The 14,270-nt window shown below is 40.0% G+C and overlaps 1 long non-coding RNA gene across 1 annotated transcript; it reads right to left on the bottom strand.

Annotated features, from left to right (window-relative positions):
* Positions 1-903: 903 nt before the first annotated feature.
* Positions 904-12,614, bottom strand: LOC124179617. Its single transcript, XR_006870110.1, has 3 exons — positions 12,489-12,614; positions 2,545-2,612; positions 904-1,218 (listed from the first exon to the last, which is right to left on the bottom strand). It is a non-coding gene; the product is annotated as an uncharacterized LOC124179617 (long non-coding RNA).
* Between the last annotated feature and the right edge of the window lie 1,656 nt (positions 12,615-14,270).

Below are 14,270 nucleotides of genomic sequence, written 5' to 3'. Positions count from 1 at the left end.
CTTTTTTTTACCTAATCCCCGCCCCTTTTTTATTTCGGGTAACTCAGAAGAGAGAAAATAAATGAAAGTGAAAGTGGACCGATTTTTTTTTCTTACATTTTTTTTTATTTCATAATTTTACTTAATCCCGCTTTCTTTTTTGTATTTTTGATAACCGAGAAGAGAAAACAGGAATGAAAAAAAACAATTCCGAGAGTGTGTAGATTTTTTTACATTTTTCTTTTTTTTTTTTTGTTTCTTTATTTGGTAACCCGGATGAGAAAAATTTCAGCTATCTCTCTTGCAATCATGTGTCGGCTGATCAATCCTCGCGTGCTCTTAGAAGAGAATATATATATACATATATTCCCGGTTTATTGTTTTTTGCATTATACTTTGACTTTGCCGGTCGACTCTCGATTCAAATATTTATGAGAAATTTTGAATGTATATCTCGAAATACATCCCGAAATGACGAAGTTTACAATGTATTACAAAGTTTCAATTAAATATCGAGGACCCCGACTTGTGTCTGGAATCAGTAGAATCACCCACATATCATTAATTGTCATTGCAGTTGATTTCTACTTTTCCTAAATATCATTGAATACCCTGAAAATATTCCGAAAATATCCTTGAATTTTTTATGGATTCTTTAGCAGGCACCACGAATAGAATGCGTATGCTCTATTCGAAAGGGTGACCAATGTAAAGAATGTCGCACGAAAGCTGGTTGTGTTGGGACAATGGTCAACATGGAATCGAATGCACCATGTCCACTCCTAGTGCTGTCATTTCAAACATAACAATCACTAGGGAGACGTTAGTGCACTTGGCCAAACAATCAACGAACGTACGTCAGAAAATAGAATAAATGTTGTCATCACCCGATATTATTATTATTCTTATTATTATCAGGAATATTTTTATTTTTACCGCATCATGATTTTTATGACATTTGATTTAGTATGGTGTTAACGACTACCGCTAATGCTCGTTCTTCCGCCGTCTGCGGGTCCGAAGACGTCTGCTTCGGCGGACCGTCAGTGTGAGATTTTCGGAACCGCGGATTCCGAGAGACTCGCTTGTCCCGCTGGTTCGGGGTGGATCTGACCAACTTGTGAAGCTGCGCAGTATCCGGCGCAAGTGCGGACTTTTTTTCTTCCTTTTTCTTCTTCGACTTTTTCTAATCCCACCATCGCCAATTTTTTTTCTGCTTCTTATTATCGTTCGGGGTGGCTGCATGAGCAGAACAACACAATTGAGAGTAACCTATCGCAATCCACTACAATCATCTACGCTGGTCCGCGTTGAAAATTAAAGAAAAACCATATAAGGTCGTATACGACTTCACCCGATTTCTTTTCAACTTTCTTTGAAGTATTTGTAAAAAAAAACATTGAAAACAAAAGTTGTAGTTTTCAATCTTCTTTTCAATAACATTTGCATCATAATTTTAACGGCCCTGTAGACTCTATTTTCCATGAAACAATTTTTTAAATTATTTTCTCCAGACAGACCACTTTTCCGTAAGATTCCATAAAAAAATCACCGGATCGGGCCCGACTAGAATTCTGGAGTTAAAAAGCAAATTCTAAATCAAATCATGCGACTGTACAATGTTTTTTTTAGAGTCCACAACCCTACACGACTGCATTATAACGATTCTTTTACTGAATCTACACATTTGGCCGAAGATTTACTAAAGTTGGTAGCAAAATAAGTGTATTCTTTTTATTAAAAAACAATCTAAATATGCAAATTGCATAAAGTACCCATCCGTGAGCAGGGCTCGCTATACCCCTTACTCTTTCGCAATACCGAATGGAAAACTTACAACCTTCCCCAGCATTGTCTGTGTAAGCTATGTGTCAGACTCCACTGTATGTTTGGAACGCCGATATTGAAATGGTGAATGAAAAAGCGCATCGCATGCATCACATAAGTACTTACGATTAGGAGTTTTTGGAATCTCCGCGCTGCCCGAGGCAACACCAAGTTGACCCGTTGTACATTGATCCATCCCGCAATGAATAAAATATTCTTCGTACAGATGGAGTGTAGAGAATAAGACCGGAATAAGTTGGGATGCGAACATGTCGGGTCAATTGTTATTGAGGAAGGGGGAGTGAGGCGTCCATGCTTCAAGGAGGGAAAAACAGTCAGGCTCGTGTTTATAGTCAGTTCTTAAATTGAAGCACGGTCTTAAGTCCTCGTTTACCATGACTTGAGACAGGACTTCACGGTCTGAAGACCGTGCTCAATCTTAAGAACCGACTACTCTGCATACAGGCCTTAAAATTTTTTTATTTATGGAAACAAAAGTCGTATCGACAATCCGAAACGATAGATTGTTCGAAATGCTTCAACCGGCGTGTTAAAAAAATTGAAATTGGTATGTAACAAATTGTCGGAAGTGTTGTTTAGGAAATATTTATTTTTGTTTAAAAAAAATGCATCTCCTACAATTTATTAGATTCCGATGTGAATATTTGACGACACAGTTGAACGGTTACCAACAAACGCTGGTTTGGGATTTCCAAAGCGATATGTGCGCGTACTCACATTTCGTCCTGGTTGACGATCCGGGTTAACGCCTCCATCTCAGTCTCCAAGTTGTCAATAGGAATCGTCTGTACATAAATCAAGGAATATGAGATAATTCTGTTTGCAGCATTCAGTTTATTACGACTGCCATTGTTTCGTCCTATGAACGATTAAAATGCTAATCGACAACTTATACTGAAATGTTGATACAGGATATTTTTTCTCAACTCTTACGATTTTGCGTATGCGGGTTAGCGATTTTACCGTTCGTCTGAAAATTACTTTCGTTTGACTATGTACACAAGAGTGGTCGTTAGATGGCTTTTTTGGAATTTCAATGCTGGATGGTCGTAGATCCGTGTGAAATATATTTTTTATAAATCTCTAATTTTTACAAATTTTTATTTCGAACCCTCAGTGACCCTGCTGGCCCGTGATTTTCTTCGCTGAAAATGAAGTTCTGAAAAAAATTAAAAAATTTTTTTTTATATATTTGAAGCCGATCTACGACAATGTAACATTGAAATTGCAAAAAAGCAATTTAACGACCAATCTAATATCTATGGGGCATTCCACGTCAAATTTGCAATCAATGCACCTCACCTCCTCTCTTTCTTCATAATTTGTTAGTAGGATCTTGCAACCGACCCACAAGGGTCTCGGAATTTTTTTCAGATTTTTTTAGCCACTGGTGAAATTTTAAAAAAATCGGAAAACCAATTTCGAAAACGACATTTTTAAAAATCTAAAAAAATTCACACTGATTTTATGATTTAAAATATGATTTGTAAGCCGGTTTTTCCATACATGTCAAATAATTATGCAATTTACTTACCATCTTGATACCTCGAGAGCTGCTGTCACTAAACTGAACACTGTAAAGCCTTTTAACTGGCTGCCTGTATCAGAAAAGGAGAGGGGTCCATACATTGTTGCTACTGAAATAATTTTGTCGTTCCGATCTCGCATCTCTCAAAATTCTTAAATGCTCGTCAAGACTGATATAAAATGGGCGTATTTTTTTTTAATAAGGAAAAGTTCTGACAGGTTTAGTGGCCCGTACTAGCTCGCCGGTGTGAGTTACGACTTTTCCGCAATGGGCACTTTTGTAGAGCGTTTAATCCTGAGAAATACTTGTCTATGGTCAAAGCGATGCCATGAAATGCCGCTGAGCTATAGAAATTTAAAGATAAAAAATCCGAGTTTCCGTGTATTTTCAATGGGAAAACTTTACACGCCCTGGTCTACGACTAAAGATTAATATTAAGAGCTCAAACTTTCAGGGAATTTTTTTTTTTGTCTTTCCAATAAAATTTTCACGATGGGACCGAAAAAAAATAGTCGAAAAAAAAGCACCCTAATATATACATATATGATTGTATGGAATATTAAACATTTTCCTCCCTTTAGGCGGTGTCATACCCCCATTTGGTCCACCCACCGAAAATGTTGGATCCAAAAATTGAAAGTTCGCTGATTTTTTTTTTATCACAACCGACCCGGTTTATTGTTTTTGCATTATACTTCGACTTCGCCGGTCGACTCTCGATTCAAATATTGACGAGAAATTTTGCATGTATATCTCGAAATATATCCCGAAACGACCAAGTTTACAATGCATTACTTTGTATGCGATCACGGATTCCCCCAAATCTATCCACCAATTTTTCAATCGTCAGTCGCAACTCGTGTTACGAATACTCAACATCGTAATCTCGTAATAAGGGAGTGACTTCTGTATGTGCTTTGTTGCGTCGAAAAACATCAACAATGGATGAAAACAAACCACAACGAGCGCGCGATCTCTGCGCTTACCGTGGTTACAACAATTCGAAATTTACGGGAACAAAGGTATACAGGTTTCCTGTGGCAGGAGATTGCCGCCTTGATGCGTGGGTTAAAAATACCGGTAAGTGTTGCCTTGTAATTATTTGCCTTTTTTCTCGAAATGGAAAAGTGCAAGAATCTCGGAGAACAGTGAAATCTAAAATAACTAACGCTATGCGAAAAAGGATGTGCTGAAGAATGCTTGGTACATTGATTCTTAATTTATTTTTATTTTCAAAAATTTTTTTTCGATTCTATCCAGCATACAAAATTTTTTTTTATAATTTCAATTCCTAAATGAAAAATGAGTGCTTTCACGCATCATGAGAAACGTCTGCCGCGTCTCTTGATAATGCAAAAAACTTGTAAAAACATTGTGGCGGGAAAAAATTGTTGAACAAATTTCCGTTCATGTTCTTTTCTTATATGATAGAATGAATTCGTTCGTTTCTCGGAACATGTATGAAATTGTTCAGAATTTTCACTCCATTTTAAATTCAATTTCTATAATTTTGGTAAAATTATGAAGGGTGAATTTTTGATATATGTTCGGAGAAATGTTCCGTGTTGCATCCAAGAAGTATGCGGAGTATTAAACGATCAGAAATTAAACCTATATGAATTCTCGAAAACAGAGATTTTGGAAAAGAGACAATTAGAAAAAAAATCATCGCACTTGCTTGCAAATATATTTACATTAATTTCATAGTAGAAAAAATAAAGTTTTCTAGAGGTTTTCTGAACGACATTTTTTTAAACGATTGATTTCAAACTTTTTCACCTTACGATGACAGCAAAAAATGTTCTGCGCATCTGCAGGATATTTTTTTTTTTTTATTGATTTTTACCTTATGGCAAAGTACTCAAAATTGTCACCAAAACTCACTTTCGGTAGGAAAAAAAATTCTCCTATCGAGTTTCAAAGTCAATGTATTCACACGGCGCGGTTTGGCGCAGATGCGTCACTTGTTAATGCAGGTACATTTTTTCCGAAATCGCAGGCAATAAGTACTTGCTGACTTTATCACTGGAAACATTACGGACGTGGGGGTTATGCCGGGAGCATCTCAGCCCGATGTACTTCATTCGCAACAGACTTTCGCAACAGGCGATTCCTCTTATGTTTCTCGAGAGTGTTGACGATTCGAAGGACCACCCGGAAGTCCGAACTCCATCCACATATGCGGAAGGTCCAGTGGATGATTGCGCAGTCCGTACAATGGTAAGTGATGCAATTTCTCTCGCAACGCCCGGTCGAGTTCGAGTCGTTGATTCTCAAAGCACAGGTGAGTTCGCCTTTGATACGGTTCACTCGTCGACATCGGCGTGTGTGCCTACGGGCGTAGGTAAAGAAGATTTGCACGTTGCGGAGCATGCGCGTAAGTATAGGAAGACAGTGGTGAGCTTTGCTGATTCGAATGACAAAAATTGCATCTGGATGAGCGTAGAACCGCAACCCGATGACAGTAACCCTGCATGTCAGACGCCTGAGGGACACATGTCATGTGTGGGTGATCTGTCGCTTCGTGCAAAAGTGTTGCGTCATCTGCGTAAACAAAATGCCGCTTTGATACGGGAAAATGCATCGAAGACGAAAACGGTTCGACAACTCCGTCAAAAGCTGAAACGAGCCTTGAGGACAGGTGCACGTGTGGAGAAAAAACACACACGCGCAGGCGCCCAGCGCCACTTAAACGAGACAGATGGAGCAGGCATACATTTTCGCCGTACGGTAGGAAGAGAGGGGGATTTTACTCCCTCTTCATCCGTCTTACGCTTTTTCGATCAGGCTACGGATCTGACGCGAGTTTAACATTTTGTACCCATCTAAGAAAGTGTCAAGCGCCGCTAAAGAAGTTTTCACTTCAAAAAAAATTGTCCCTCGATAGTTTTCTCGATCAGCAAAAGAGTTTGCAGCCGGCAGCAAGAACGATGATGAAGCTCCAATTGCACCGAAAAAATGCTCCTTACTCGGAGGAAGAAAAAGATCTTGCAAAGCAGCTTTTTTATACGCGTTTGAGAAATGCAGGATGCATGTTTCCGGCGGAAAGTACCGTGCGCAATTGGATCTCGGAGGTTGACATAAACCCGGCTTTTGCGATTTCATATTCCAGAAGTTGAAGGTCAAAATTGAAGAGTTGCCTATCGAAAATAGGGTATGCGCTCTAAAATGGGACGAGATGACAATCAAACAATTTGAAGAATATTCGGAGAAACTCGATTGCATCGAAGGTCTGGTTGATCTCGGCCCACTAGGTCGGAGGGATGAACGCGCGCGCTACGTCTTCGTTTTTTGCGTCGACAGTTTGAACGCAAATCAGTCATGGCGGCAACAACTCGCGTATTTTCTTCCCGGGACTGGCATGAAGGCCGAGGAGATTCATACCTTGGTCCATGAATGCCTCCGTTGATTGCATGAAGCCGGAGCCGTAGTTCACCTCGTGACATGTGATCAGGGTCCCTCGAACCAAAAATTGTTCAATTCTTGTTTAAAAGTGTCAGAGGAGAGTCCGTGCATTATGAGCGGTGACCGAAATTACTTTGCTTCATTCGACTTTCCTCATTTGATAAAACGTCTTTTGAGCACGTTGCGAACACACCACCTACTGTACTGGAGGGGTCAGATTATCGCTTCCTACAAAGATTTTGTAAAAACTTAGAGGTACGATAACTGCAGTATTACCTCGAATCTACTTTCTCACATCTCCGAGGCGCACTTGTTTCCATCGTCCTTCCAGGCGATGAACGTTGAGCGTGCTTTTCAAATTTTGAGCCGCCGATTTGCAGCGGCAATAACAATTGCAGGCAAGGATCCGCACGGGCTGAACACGGAAACGTGACAGGCTAGCGCAGCTTTTGCTGAGCGTATGAATAAAGTCATCGATTCGTGCAATGCCTACGAGCTTTTGTGCCGAAATCCGGATGAGCGCCCGCTTGCCGACAAGAAACCCGAGATCGAGGAAACGCTTACAGAGTTCGTGAAGTTTTCTTCGGAACGGACGATTGCTGACCCAAGGAGAAAGGGGATGGCTGAAAATACTTCGCGAGCTATTCTGCTAACGTATCCGACGATAAAAGAGAAGTATCCCGGATTCGAGTTGGCAGCCGGACTATGCAACCAAGATTCCGTCGAACACCTCTTGTCGAAATTTCGCCAGCGAGGTGGTCACAACCCAAATCCCACGGCTCGGATGGTTCGCTTGTATCTAAGACACATCCTTTCTACCGGATACATCGGCAGCGGCAGCAGAGGAAATGTACAACGTCCTGACGCCGTTGCTTTAATAGAACCCTGCACGATGGTAGCTCGGACTTTCGATACGCCAGAGAGTATGCCTGCGGATCCCACCGAACACGAATTCGACGAGGATACGGCAGAAGTAGAAAATGCTGTGGAAGTTCTGAGGCAAGAGCAAGAAACAGAAATGGCGAACGCGGAGACGTCGAAAGAAACGGAGTTACGGAGCTACGAACTTTGCGCAATCAATTATTTTGCTGGTTACGTAGCTCAGCGCAACCTACGCAAATTTCCGTGCGATCGATGTCGTTTTGGAACCGTTAAAACTCCGATGGAAGCATCATCGCCAAATGAGGTGTATACTGAGCTTCGGGAATATGAACATGCTGACGCTGATGCGCCATCGGTGTCATATCTGAGCTGGCCCACAGACAAGTTCACAAGCAACAAGTTCGAAAGCATCGACAGATCGCAACTCCAAGCTTTTTATCGATTGTGGAAGACTCACTGGGCTTGCAAAGGTCTTTCGATCAATCTTATAGATGATATTATCACAGATACTGCCAGATTGTTTACTGACTGGTTTCACGGAGGCGATGAATGCCTTCAGCATCGCACAGAGCTTCTACGCCTTATGGTAAAAGTGAAGGTTTTCGCTCAGACTACATTCAACAATCGGACAGTACGACAGTCCGGATCAGCTCGTACTATGCACAAGCCGAACAGTAAGTTACAAAAAATTGAAGGTATTCAAATTGAATCGAAAGCTCTTAATGCGAAGATGTACCCGGACGTCAACCGGAGGTTCCGTAGCTGCGCTTCATGACACTTTCTGTTATGAAGACGTACCCGGGGAGGCTCAGTGAGTTGCGCTTAAGTATTCTCTTATTGAAGACGTACCCGGCGATTGCCAGAGGCTCTACGAGCTGCGCTTCGTGTATTTTATAGCTCGGTCTACAATAGACGGATACGTTTCCGTTCCCGTTATCGTGGACAGTTGAAGTATACGAAACCCATAGTAATGTTTACAATCGCGTGTGCGTTCAATTGTAGACGGTACTATGGGTTTCATATACTTAAACTCCCCACGGGAACGGGAACGTATGCGTCTATTGTAGACCGAGTTCAAATCTTGAAGTCGTACCTGGCAATTAACAGAGGCTGTGCGAACTACGCTTCAACCCGTGTATAAATTTGTTGGTTGAACATCGGAAAATGGCATATAGGCCTAATGGCTAGCTAGTTTACATGCTATAATGATTCAACTGGCTAATCACTGGCTCCATACATAATATTTCTATATTCAAGCCAAAAATTTAAATACGGGAACGGGGGGTGGTGTTGATTGCCTTCTCGTGGTGCCCCCCGAAAACGAGTGCATTAATCTTTCTTGCTGAATACTAAGTTAAATGTTCATGCTTATTATCCTGTTTCACGAATAGTTTGGAATATTAATCATTTGATTCCAATTATAGTGCACTCGGCTAAACAATCAACAAAAGTATGATTCACAGAATTCTTTCAACACTTTCCTTATTGACGTTCTGTGAAATCCAGACGTTATTCCGTCACAAAAATTTGAATAGTATTCGTTCATGAGTGCTTCAATATTCGGAAAAAACAAACCCTTACGGACATTCATCTGCCAATTCTACGTGCCTTCACCTTCACTTTGTTTGCTCCCCAAATCCCATTATATCATTAATGAGATCATGCTGACCACGCGTGTATTGAACAACTGTAGTATATTTTTATCGTGCGGATTGATGTGATAATCCCCTCAAAATGTATAGATTAAAAAATTAATATAAATGACAAATTAGTTTATTGTAATTAGTTGTTGCATGAAAAAAAATATGGTTATTAGTAAAAATTTGACTAGTTCACTTGTTAATTTGGCCACGTCAAGTTGCCAGCTGTCAAGTGCATAACCTCACCTCGAGACCGGAAGTCATGAGTCGTAAAGGTAATTAATTCATGATTTTGTCCTTGAAGTTGCGGCTAGCTAACATTTTTATAACACTCATAACAAGAATAATGTCCATTGGATAGGTAGGTGATTTCACTTTTTTCCCAGCATTTACGACCTCTTCAATTGTTTTCGAAAGTCACGGTCCATTTGCTGCTATGAATAAGTCTAATTTTGAATACCTATTTTCTTGTTTAAATGTTCGGGAACCAGCCTGATCTTTTTGTACAGTCATTTCTGAATATTTTTCGAAAAATCAGATTTTTCTACAGGTTTTGAAATACTGTGCGTGATCCCGTTAAACAATGATTGAATTCAAGATTTCCGGTGGGGAAACGGCTGAATGGGGGTAATATTAATAAACAGCTGAAAGAGAGTTTTTATACAATCGACCCGGTCTCCATTTGTTTTTCTTTAGATTTTTTCTCTCCCGGGTTACCAAATAAAGAAACGAAAAACAATAGAAAAATGTAAAAAAATCTACACACTCTCGGAATTGCTTTTTTTTATTCCTTTTTTCTCTTCTCGGTTATCAAAAATACAAAAAAGAAAGCGGGATTAAGTAAAAATACGAAATAAAAAATAATGTAAGGAAAAAAACATCGGTTCACTCTCACTGTCATCTATTTTCTCTCTTCTAAGTTACCAGAAATAAAAAAGGGGCGGGGATTAAATAAAAACAAGAGGCGCCAAGAACGGGGAACAAATCGATTCACTCTCGGTATTTTATTGTTTCAATTACTTGTCCTCTTCTGGGTTACCCCCACTACAAAAAAGGTGGGTTCAGTAAAAAAAAGCAAAAGGAAAGAAGGAAAAAATCGACCGTCTCTCGAAATTTTCTTTCATATGTTTTTTCTCCCCGAAAATACAAAAAAAAGCTGTGATTGAATTTAAAAAAACAAAAAAAAAGTGAATTGCGATCGAACCCGTGTCCCACATCACTCCACCCTCATGTGGTATTCACTCAGCCACACTACAGCTATGTCCATGATCGCGCGTTAGCTCGGGATATTTACGGAGCTTGCTTGGAACTCGCTGATGGTTCTCTGGAAGATTCAGTTCGAGAAAAAAAAAATTTCCCCCAACCACTTGCCCATTGCACATTTTGCATAAATGTTATCGAGCTGGCTTCGTATATTTTTCCATAGACTGCGTGTACAAATATTCGAGAACACCAGGCATCACATATTTTCATATCAATAAAAAAATAATATTTATTAAAAAAAAAAAAGTATCCGGGCTGGAAATGGTTAATTATTTTGGTTCAGCGTCCGCTAATTGAATCCAAAATTTATCAAATCTGGAGATACTTTTATTCGCTGACATTCATAATTGAATCAAGAAAGATCCCAATTCTTGCATTCCTGGAAACATCCGTGTGAGCGGGGACAAGGATGCGATTGGCAACCACTTGCTCGATCGACCGAGTATATCATATATACACGATTGTGGGCCACCTTCGGTGAGTGGCCGCCTCAGTGTCACGTCGACGCTCCAACCTAGCTGGTATCACGAAAAGCCGAGCGTTGGAGATCTCCCTGCTCATCTCAGGTTTCATTTTCCTAATTTCGCATATCGGGGAAAAGAGAGCATGGCGTTACCGACCGAATTCCAGCCGATATCTTAGGTTACTTCGCTTACAATAAGACGCGTTCAGTGCCATTCGGTAAGCGAAGTAACCTCAGATATCGGCTGGAATTCGGTCGGTAACGCCACGCTTATTGTAAGACGCGTTCAGTGCCAATCGGTAAGCTAAGTAACTTAAGGTATCGGCTGTAATTCGGTCGGTAACGCCACGCTCTCTTTTTCCCGATATGCGAGATTAGGAAAATGAAACATATCTGTCTCTATATCACTTAACCATGCCGGCATTGTAGGAATTCATACCAACGACTGCTCATGCAGATGTCGGTAGCTTGTGGCGATGATAGGACACTAGCGTTATTGGAGAGCAAAAAATAAAACCGGAAGCTATATCGGATACAAATATTTATTGAACGCGGCCTGATTAGAAACCAATGTTTGTTCGACACAGCCGACTTTTGGACGCCGAATATTGAATACATCTAATGGACCAAGAAATTAAATAACTATTTCAGAACTCGATTGGAATCAAAATTTGTCAGATGTGGAAAAGTAATCTGAGAGTCCGATTACGGAAAACATAAGCTCCGTATTCAGTGTTCACTCGCAATCAATGTTCAATGCTCGGTGTATCCAGTTCACAACACTACAAAGATTTTTCAGTTCATGGAATAAGGTGGTTACCGATGCTGCAGTGGAGAAAAAAATTCCAAGTACACTCCTTGGCCTTAAATTAGCCATTCCGCCTGATTAAATTTGAACATGTACTGCCGTGTAAATACGTACACTGGAGCTTTCGTTCGCCGTAATCGGTGTGGAAATGGGATTTCAGCATTACCTTTTCACATCTGACGAAGTTTATTTTCTGTCGTATTCGATGTTCGGTGTCCAATATGGCTGTTGTCTCATCGGGCTGTGTCCAATTAATCTTGTGCCCAATAGAGCTTCCAATTCTTCATTTTGTTTTGTCTGATGACGCTGAGATCCTATCAGGTGGTGTCTAAAGGGGGTCATGAAAATAATATCAAATGTGGTTCGATTTTGGGTCACAAAGAATGAAAAGCGAACCGGATGATTTTCTCAACTAAAACGCGTCGCGATGTCAGTTAACCGCGATAAATTATATACCGCACGAATCCCGTCACGAAACGAATTATAGATTATGATATAAACTGCAATATTCGCGGCAAACTTGGATATTTTTTTTCGCAGATCGCAGTGGCTCAATCGTTCGTCTATTGTTTATATTTATGACTGCAGCCTAAGCCCAAGTAAGGAGCGTCATAACCTTATTTTATTTAATCGGCTTGTTCATAAATGGAATTGATGGATATTTACACTCACCATTATCTTCCTATTGCGAGAAAATTGCCACGCAGTTTACACATTCTACTCAAAACTGTACCCTGATAGTGAAATTATTGCGTGATTTCTGTTTAAATTTAGTCGAACTGCGATGAGTGAAAATTTCACACCCCCTGAAGTAGGCAGATTTATCTGCTTTAACCTTCGAATATTTATATTCAAATTGCCGATAATTAGGCGCGTGCTAGAGGATTGCATATCCTACAGGCTGAAAATCCCGCAAATGTGTTGCAGCATGAGTTGCTCTCAATTAGGCGCCAAGTACATACGAGAAACCGTGATTCCTACACGTTCAATCATACACAAAATTTTCCTACACGTAATTCGAACTACACGTAATCCGAATCACACATTCGACTGGTTCAGTCCTACACAATTCGATCCTATACGGCAGGGTTGGCAGCTGCGAAAACGGCCTTGTGTGTGTATAGTTTAAGATATCGACCAATTACAATAATTCGTAGAAACTGTAGCAACTGTATGACAAACGATGAATTTACTCTAAAAAAGTCGAAGAATAAGAGTCCACCTGATTAGACTCAATGTTTAAGCGAGGCGCGTAGATTTGCAGCGTGTAAAAGTGAAGCATATGGGACTGATCACTGGCAATCCTCTGTCTGCAAAATGTTTTCTTTCATTTTGTTTAAAATTCCCAATCTACGCATCTTAGTATATGCAATGAGACACGAGTTTTTACGCCTTATCGGAGGCAACTAATGTTATACCATATTTCAATCATAAGGGCCTAATTATCGACAATATACCTCGAATCGAATGGATTTGGGAGCTAAAATTTGAATAATAACTAGATGTTTATCCCCAGCTCGTTTGGACGCCGGACTATAAATATAAAATCGATAATTTGAAATCAAAGATCCTGCAACTAGTTGAGAATGTATTTATTCGTATTTTCAGTGTAACTGTAAATTTGATATTGTTTTTATTCTACCTAGGAATCTCAGCAACTCATGTGATGCAAATATGTACATGGAATATAAATGCGAATAGTTGCCTGTAGTGAATTTCTTTGCAACATCTCGTATGTACTGAAAAGCTAGAACTCATTTGCCAAGGCAGTCATCCATAACTCTAGGATCTAAACGAGTGAATTAACTCTCTGAATTTGTTTTAATCATACTCTCGTAGCGACGAGCAATAAATTGAAGGCGAGGAAAGGGTCCGGGATTGGTTGCAAGAAAATCAGAGATTCATATTCTGTCCTATTCATCGAAGTATGGTGCGCGTACCGTATCCTACCTACCTGCCATCCTTTGGAAACAGGAGAATAATTTGACCAAGTCCTTTGCGAGTCTGGTAGGCCGGTAAAAGGATCAAAAGCATGCAAATATACGCTTCAGCAAGCCCAAAATAGCCAGTAAATTGACTTCTATATGAGTTACAGAGATATTTGAATAACTTACAAAGAACGGTTTCACAAGTGGGTTCATAAATTTATTTATTTATATACAAACGACCATTGTACATGTTGCAGCTTAATTCCGACCCCAGTAAAACTCAATTTTGTGTACACCAATTCTGTAACGGCATTTAGCCGTAATCCGTTTCAACAAAGCGTGGCCGGATAATTCTCGTCTATGTATAATCAACAGACGTTTTTGAATTTAATTTCTTTGACGTACACTGTACAGCGATACAGCGACCACGAGGACGATCGATAGCCGAGAATTAGCTCAGATTCCATGCCGTCGTGCTAAACGCATAAAATCGTATAATGGTAGTAAAATGGATGATTTATCTCGT

This window comes from Neodiprion fabricii, chromosome 4 (assembly GCF_021155785.1).
Source record: "Neodiprion fabricii isolate iyNeoFabr1 chromosome 4, iyNeoFabr1.1, whole genome shotgun sequence".
Taxonomy (NCBI): Eukaryota; Metazoa; Arthropoda; class Insecta; order Hymenoptera; family Diprionidae; genus Neodiprion; species Neodiprion fabricii.
This window is presented reverse-complemented; position numbering and strand designations above follow the sequence as displayed.